Here is a 9,179-nt window from a genome sequence, read left to right as displayed (position 1 = left end):
TATACACATATATATACACATTTATATATATATATATATACACACACACACACACATTTTTTTTTGCCTTCCTTCTTTCTTTTTTTATTTCCTCATCCCAGTTGTTCCTTCCTTTGAGCAATTTCTTTGCCTTTCATATAATCGATTGTATATTTTGAGTTTTACTTAATCTTTCAGGTTCCTCCACCAGGGGGACAATATGATCTTTACAAAGTGGATCCAATTTATTTCACTTATGAGTATGTTCTCTAGTTGCATCCATGTACCTTCAAAAGCCTTGAGTTTATCTTTTTTTATAGCTGAGTAATACTCCATTATATAAAAGTATCACATCTTTTTTATCCATTCCTCAACTGATGGGCATTTGGGTTGTTTCCAAGATTTAGTGAGAACAAATTGTGCTGTTATAAATATGGCTGCACATATATCACTGTGGTATGATGTTTTTAATTCTTCTGGGAAAATAACCAGAAGGGGAATAGCTGAGTTAAGTGGGACTTCTAATCCTAGTTTTGGAGGAATCTCCACACTGGTTTCCATGATGGTTTCACCCATCTAAACTGCCACCAGCATGGAGTAGGGTTCCTTTTTCCCCACAGCCTCTCCAGCATTTGTTGTTAGTCAATTTCTCGATGATAGCTATGATATGGGATCTCAGTGTTGTTTTAATTTGCATTTCTTGAATGACTAACGATGCTGAACATTTTTTCATGTATTTATTCGCCATTAGTATCTCATCATTAATGAAGTGTGTATTCATCTCAGATACCCATTTTTGGATTGGGTCTTTGAATTTGGGGGGCCTGATTTTTTAAAATTCTTTTTATGTCCTAGATAGAAGTCCTTTGTCTGAGGGGCAATAGGTCAAATTTTTTCCTAATTCATGGGTTTTCTATTTACTCTATTGGTGATTTCTTTTGACATGCAAAACTTTTCAGTAAGATGAGATCCCAGTTGTTGATTCTTTGAAGTATTTCCTGTGCAGTTTGGTTTTTGTTCATGAACTTTCTGCCTACTTCTATGTCTTCATGATTTTTACCTACTTTTTCTACCAGTAGATTTAGTGTTTCTGTTTTAATATTTAGATCTTTGGTCTATTTTGACTTTATTTTAGTGCATGGTGATAGATGTGGGTCTAGTTTTAGTCTTTGGCATGTGGAAAGCCAGTGTTTCAAGAACCATTTAAGAAAGAGGCTAGCTTTCTTCCAATGGATATGTTTGGTCCCTTTGTCAAAGATAAGGTTGTTGAGGGTGTTTGTAGTTGTGTATGCATCTTCTAATCTTTTCCATTGATCTTCAGGTCTGTTTTTGTACCAGTACCATGCTTATTTTATCACAGTAGCTTTATAATATAATTTTAAGTCAGGAATTGTGATGCCTCCTGCCTTTTCTTCCTTTCCCAGGATTGATTTTGCTATTCTAGGCCTCTTCTGGTTCCATATGAATTTTAGGAATGTTTTCTTTATGTCTGTGAGGTATACTAATGAATTTTAAATGGGATTGCATTGAGTCTGTACAACAATTTGGGAGTATGGCCATTTTCACAATGTTAGTTCTTCCTATCCATGAGCAAGGAATATGTTCCCATGTTATGGTTTGTGTTTGTGTGTCCCCTCAAAGCCTCATGCTGTCATGGGGCAGGCTTTTAGAGTTTGATTGATTATGGGTGTGAGAAACTATACACCCACCCTGGGGTGGATAGTTTGCATATGTAAGGGAGAGGAAGAAGCTGCTTGTGGCCATTCCTCCCTTTTGGTGCTTGTTGTTTTTGCTGTGGTCTGCTGCCATGAGCTGTAGCCCTTTGCCATGTGCCACTTTGCCTTGCAACCTGCCAAGTATGGACTGAAACCTCCACAAACTGTAAGCGAAATAAGCCTTTCCTTCTTTAATTTTGGTCATCAGGTATTTTGTCCCAGCAATGAGAAAAAAGTAACCAAGACATCCCATTTCCTGAAATCCTCTTCAATCTCTTTTTTTCAGAGTACTACAATTTTCACTGTATAGAGCTTTTACTTGTTTTGTTAGATTAATTCCTAAGTATTTCATCTTTTTAGATGCTATTGTGAAAGCTGTGGTTTCCATAATTTCCCTCTCAGTCTGCTTGTTGTTGGTGAACAGGAATGTTATTGATGTTTGAGTGTTGACTTTGTATCCAGCTAGGCTACTGAATTTGGTTATTAAATCTATAAGCCTTTTGGTGGAGTTAGGGGGTCTTCTCTGTAGAGTATCATGTCATCTGCGAATAACGACAATTTCACTTCTTCCTTTCATTTCTCTCTCTTGTCTAATTGCTCTAGCTAATATTTCCAGAACTATATTGAATAGGAGTGGTGACAGTGGACATCATTGCCTTATTCCTAATTTTAAAGTGAAAGCTTTCAATTTTTGACCATTTAGTATGAAGTCAGCCATTAGTTTATCATAGATGGCTTTGATCAGCTTGAGGTAAAGGCCATCTATTCCTATTTTCTGTACGGTTTTCGTCATGAATGAGTGTTTGACTTTATCAAAGGCTTTTTCTCCATCGATGGAGATGATCATGTGATTTTTGTCCTTGGCTCTATTGACATGGTGTATTACATTAATTTATTTGCATATACTAAACCATCTGTGTATTCCTGGGATGAATCCCACTTGATCACGGTGTATGATCTTCTTGATGATTTGCTGTATTCTGTTTGCTAGTATTTTAATGAGAAATTTTGCATCTGTATTTATTAGGGAGATTAGCCTGTGGTTCTCTTTTTTGGTTGAATCTTTCTCTGGTTTTGGTATCAAGATAATACTTGCCTCCAGAAATGAGTTGGGGAGAATTATTTCCCTTTCAATTTCATTAAAGAGTTTGAGAAAAATTTGTGTTAAGTTTTCTCTAAATTTCTTGTAGAATTCAGATGTGAATCCCTCAGGACCTGGGCTTTTCTTCATTGACAAATTTTTCTTACATTTTCAATTTTCCTGGCTGATATTGAGTTATTCAGGATTTTTATCTTCTTCATTCAGCTTTGGTAGTTCATATGTATCTATAAATCTGTCCATTTCCTGTGTGTTTTCCATTCTATGAGAGTAAAGATTTTCAAGGTATGTATTGATGATCTTCTGAATTTCTATAGGATCTGTAATGATTTCACCCCTTTCATTCCTTATTGCATGTATTTGTTTTTTCCTTCCTTTTTTGGATAAAGTTGGCTAGAGGTTTATCTATTTTATTTATTCTTTCAAAGAACCAACTCTTCAATTCATTAATTCTTTGCATTATTTTTTTAGTCTCCATTGTGTTCATTTCTGCCCTGAGATTTATTATTTCTGGTCTTCCTTGGGCTTTGGGTTTGACTTGCTCTTCTTTTTCTAGAAGCTTGAGGTGCAGCATAAGATTGTTCATTTGTGGTTGCTCTGTTTTCCTGAGGTGGGAATTCACTGCTATAAATTTCCTCTAAGGATTGCTTTCAGAGCACCCCACAGGGTCTGGTAAGTTGTATGTACATATTCATTTGATTGTAAATATTGTTTAATTTCTACTTTGATTTCATCTGTGATCCATTAGTTGTTCAGGAGGATGTTATTTATTTTGCACATGTTTATGGAGTTTTTGTGATTTCTTTGTCATTAATTTCCAACTTCATTGCACTATGGTCTGATAGCATGTATGGGATAATTTCAATTCCTTTGCATTTACTTAAGCATTTTCTATGTACCAGTATGTGGACACTATTTTAGAGAGTGTCCCTTGTGCAGCTGAGAAGAATGTGTATTCTGATCCTGTTGGATGGAATACTCTGTAAAGGTCTACTAAGTCCATATGTTCACAAATTTGGTTAATTTCTGTTATTTCTTTGCTGATTTTTTGTCTAGTTGATCTATCTCTTTGTGACAATGGTGTATTAAAGTCCCCTGTTATGATTGTGTTGATGCTTATTTCATTTTTCATGTTTGTTAAAATTTTTCTTATATAGTTGGGTGCTCCTGTATTTGGTGCGTAGATGTTTATGATTGTTACCTCTTCCTCTTGAAGTCTTCCCCTCACAAATATGTAGTGATCTTCTTGGTTGTTCTGGTTTGAAGTTTACATTGTCTGCAAACAAAGTAGTTATATCTGCTTTTTTCTGGGTTCCTGTTACATGCAGTATTGTTTTCCATTGTTTAATTTTTGGTCTATGAATTTCCTTTTGAGTTAAATGTGTTGCTTGTATACAGCATATATTTGGATTTTGTTTCTTGATGCACTCTGCCAGTCTGCTTCTTTTGGTTTGTGCATTGAGACCATTTACATTGATGGTTATAACTTATATGTATTGGCTTATCTTTGTTATGTTATTTTCCTGGTGTTGGTTCTTTTTCCCTCTGTTTAATTGCCTGCTCTGCCTGGTGGTTCCTTTCTGTTCTTGTTCTTGAAGTTGTGATATTTTTAAAAATCTCTTTCTAGAATATCATTTAGTACTCTCTGTAGGATTTGTTTCACTCTCCTGAATTTCTTCAGTTGTTCTTTATTGTGGAAATATTTTATTTCTCCATTAAATTTGAAGGATAGTTTTGCAGGGTACATCAATCTGGGTTGGAAGTTGTTTTCTTTTATTATCTGAAATACTTCACTCCAAGGTCTTCTTGACTTGATTGTTTGTGCTGAGAAATCTGCTGTGATTCTGATGGGCTTTCTTTTTTAGGTGATCTGTTTCTTTTCTCTGACAGCTTTTAATATTCTGATGTTTTGTTGAGTTTCTGGATTCTTGATCACTATATGTCTAGGGGTAGATTTATTTTGGTTATGAGTATTTGGAGTTCTATATGCTTTACTTATCTGTATATCTGATTATTTTTCCATGCTTTGGAATTTTTTTTCTATTATTTCTGTAAATAGTCTTTTTATGTCATTTGTGTTGGCACCTGCTGTTTTGTTGATACCTGTTAATCTTACATTGTTTTTCTTTGCTTCACCTTGCAGCTGTTGAATTGTTATTTCCTGGCTCCTTGGTATTTTAAGAGATCCTTCTTTTCATGTTTGGTATTGGCAATGCTGTCTTCAAGTCCTGAAAATCTATCATCAGCTTCTTTCAGGCAGTTTTGCCAGCTTTTGATGGAATTTTTAATTTCTTGGATGTCTGTTTGAATCTGTTGTATGCATATTGTTCACTCAAGGTTTCCACGTGTATTCTATGCTCCTCTATTTTCTTATCAATGTTTTCTTTGGATGTGTTGAGCAATTCTTTCATTATTGTCATTTCTTTTATTACCTAAGAGATTATTTCTGATCTGATGTCTTCTATAGTCTGATGGAGTTGTTTCTTTCCTTCAGTTGCTATCATTTCAGAAATTTCAGGTGTATGACTTCCACGTTGTTCTGTTTTGATTTCTCCTGGGCTTGTTCTGGGTGGAGTAGAGGTGTGAAATTGCATTTTTCTCCTTCTTTTTGTCATTTCTGAAGATCCTGAGGTTCCCTGGAGCTCAGCCTCATTCTCATGATAGCTTGGGAATGGTAGGGTGAGGATCCAAAGATCCCCAGTGCTCAGTGGGGTTCCTGTGCTGGTGTGTGTCAGCAAGGTGGGGTCCCAGATGCTCCCAAAACTTTCTTGCATTCAGTTGGCTCCCAGGCTGGTGGGGGAGGGGTGGAGAGCCTCACTGGAATTATGGAAGCTGTCTGGGTTTCAGTTGGCTTCCACAAGAGGGGGTGGGGACATGCAGGTCTTGATCACTGAGGCTTCAGACATTGACCATGACTCAACCTGGTTCCCACACTGCCAGGGGAGTATTGAGGGTGGAGTCCCCCAGGCTGCTGACTCTGTCATGGTTTCAGCTCAGCTCCCATGGGGTTGGGGTGGTCCTGGGAGGGGCCACTGAGGATCCAGAAGGCATCTAGGCTCTGCCTGCCATGCTGGTCTGGAGGCATGGGAGTGGCTCACTGAGCTCCTGAAGATGTCTGGGATTTAGTCTAGCTCCTGTGGGGATGCTAGTGATACCGGGGGTGACCACCAAGGCCCCAGAAGGCATCTGGGGTTGTGCCAGCCTTGCATACTGGTTGGGGAGGTACAGGGGTAGCTCACTAGGGTTCCTGAAGATGTCTAGGGTTCAGTTCGGCTCCTGTGGGGACCTGCACCAAGTTTATTTTCAAGTTTTGGTGATTCTGCTAGAATATAAATGCCATAGGAACATCAGTCTTGTCCTCTTACTGCTGTATCTTCAGCACCCAGACTGATGATACACATAACAAGAAGTAACTAAAAGTATTGGTTGAATAAATGAATGCATCTTAGTCCCTCTTCTAGATTGTAAGCAAACTAGAAGCAAATACCACAAGTTCTCTTTTGTGACCTCTTCCAGATTCTTAGGATATGACCCATTTTTATTGGAAATACTCTTCCATAATAAGAATGACATTGTGCCATCCCCACCTATGTTTGTGTGATTGATCGATCAGTAAGTGAATTTCTCAGCACCTCTACATTGCAACCCCAAATCCTACCCTGTAATATAGCTTTTCCAGGCAGAAGTCCTCAGGTATTTACTGGTATATGAATGACTTGTGATGAATGTCATCCTTGACTGTGAAGGAGAACTTGACCAGAGGAGGCCACTATTTGTGGCCTAGAGGCTTCTTATCTATAAAACAGGCTGCTCTTGCTGTGACTTAGCCAGTCATTTATTTATCTTGTAACACTTTATTTTTTCCCATACAAAGAGCCTTCACACTGAGCTATATCTTATCCTTTTGCTATCTGTTATTTTGGGACAGGATCTCAATAGGCCACTAAATTGCCCAGGTAGGGCTCAAACTTGGGATTCTCCCACTTCAACTTCCCAGAAGGATGAGATCACAGGTCTGTGCCCCCGAACTCAGCTACCTGGTTATCCTTAATCTTCACACCAACACACAAAGCCCCTTTGTGTTCTTGAGACTTTTTCCATGCCATTTCTCTTATTCTTACCAAGCAAACCCTTTTACACCTTTTCTGAAGCACCCCTGTGTCTGTTCCAGCTGAGAAACAGCTGTCTTTCTCCATCAAGCTAACTGCAGTGCCTGCTGCTCTCCCACCACACCCCTCATTCCCAACTTCTGTTGCCTATCATTCTTCCCTTTATGAACTAACACACAGTCTGCACTGTTCATCCTCCCAGACTGAACTCCTCCTGGGCTCCGAATGTAATTCATTAATTTCTGTGTTGCCTTTGCTTATCTCAGTGCCGGGTTCATGACTAATATTGTGGAAAGGCTCTTTAAATCAGATTTAGGGATGTTTGCACAGGAGAGAAGGAAGACTCAAGTGCTTCATAGCCCACAATTATGAAAGGATGATTTTTTTCCTCTCTAGATTGAGTGGGATGCTCCTTCAATGAGCCCTGCTTCCCTAGGGCCTTTAGGAAAACAACTGCAATCTGCAGTGTTGTAAGGCTGTTCCGTAAATTACTTCTGAAAATGCACATTTCCTGGATGTGTCCTTTAGTTTTATCCACATCCAAGTATAAGCAGTTCCTATCCTGCTGCTGAATTTAATCCTTCCTGATTTTAATAAAAGAAACATATTTTCCTTCAATATTCCCACCTTTGCTACAACCTTGACATAGTCTTTTTATTTTGTCAAGTACTAGAGTTTAAACAGTTAATAATGGTTCACCACTGATATCCCCTTCAGCACTTTAGGTGTAAAATTTTCTGAGGGTCACTTATTTTGTTTTCATTATTGAGAGGAATTTTTTTTTGTTCTTTAGTCCATCAAAACAGGAAGAATTCCTCTGTTTCATGATTTAATGTACAATTCACACTTGTACTGAGGGAACAGCTATCTGGTTTCCCAACCTCAGACATAGCTTCCTTTCCAAATCCCCACCTTGTAGGAACTAGGGTTAGTCTTTGGTCCATATTTAGACCACAACATCAAAAAGAAGCTTGAGATTGGGAGCAGCCAGCATATGTCTCTAGGTGAAAGCCAGCTGGTTAGTAATCACTTACCTCTGTTAATTCCTTCCTTCATCTCTTTTTTGGGGGGCAGGGGGCTCTTGATTATTGCTTAGTTCTTTGACAGCTAAGGAAGAATTTATATGAAGTCATATTTATTTTGTAGAATTTTTCTTTGTTTTCCATTTATAGTAACAGATGTTTAGAATGGTGAAATAAATGTAGTGATCTGGGGGCAGACATGTGTGTGTATATGTATGTGTAGGATTTCATAATAATAGACCCAGAAACCTAAGCATATTTTCTTTGTGCACTGTTTTAGATTTCTATAGATGATTTGAAACGTGGTTGAACTACCTTCTTGGAATGGATGAAGAAAAAGTACTTAAGAACAAGACATAAATTGTATTTCAATGAATTATTTAGCCTTAAGGATAATTGTAAAAATAATGAAAAATACTGCAGGATGGCAATGAAGTTCATAAAATTAAGAGTGAAATTAATTTTCAAAAATGGAGCTGGAGAAAATAAAGGTTAAGGAAAAAAATCTCCATTTTTGGTTTTTGGGATTATGAGAATCTTTTATCATATCCTTATGTGGTGTTTTTGAGATTTTGGTATTAATATACAAATGTGGGTTGAGTTTGTCATGTACTCAAATTGCTACACATTTTTATTTCTTTTTATTCTTCATCAGACTTTGCCCTCTTGGTTTCTACTCTCGCATTTTTTCAAGTCTCCTACTTATTATAATTCTGTCTCTCAATCTGTTTCCTTCTTTCCCTCCATAGTTTTCCTTCCAATTTTCTCTCTCACTCACAGACACAACAGACAGACTTCTTGCTCACGGATAATTCATTCTTTCTCACTCCCATTTTTCAATATATTTCTTCTACTTCCTCTCTCAGTGAAAAAAGTATTTTTATAAAAATGTTTTTCCTCTTTTTAATATTTTAAAACCAGGCAGCATATAAAAAAATCTTGGAAACTTGGGGAAAAAGATAATGAATAAAAGCTTGCTGAGCAATAGTTATTTTTAAAATGGAGAATTCCAGAAAGCAAAGATCTCTCTGGTGTCATCAAAATGGGTGGAGCCAATAGAAACGAAGATAATTCAAAGGATAAAAACATTAATGGAATTGAATTGATTTTTATTCCTAGTCATCACATAAACTAAAATGGGTAGTTTCACAGTCTTTCAAAAGGATTTTAAAGGATGGATTGAGGATGAGAGCTGAACTGAAGATGATGAGGCCAACATCTTTGGTGCCCAAGTGAGAAAACGCACTTCTGAAAG

The sequence above is a fragment of the Chinchilla lanigera genome, unplaced genomic scaffold, assembly GCF_000276665.1.
Source record: "Chinchilla lanigera isolate Chin_1 unplaced genomic scaffold, ChiLan1.0 scaffold00014, whole genome shotgun sequence".
In the NCBI taxonomy this organism is placed as follows: Eukaryota; Metazoa; Chordata; class Mammalia; order Rodentia; family Chinchillidae; genus Chinchilla; species Chinchilla lanigera.
This window is presented reverse-complemented; position numbering follows the sequence as displayed.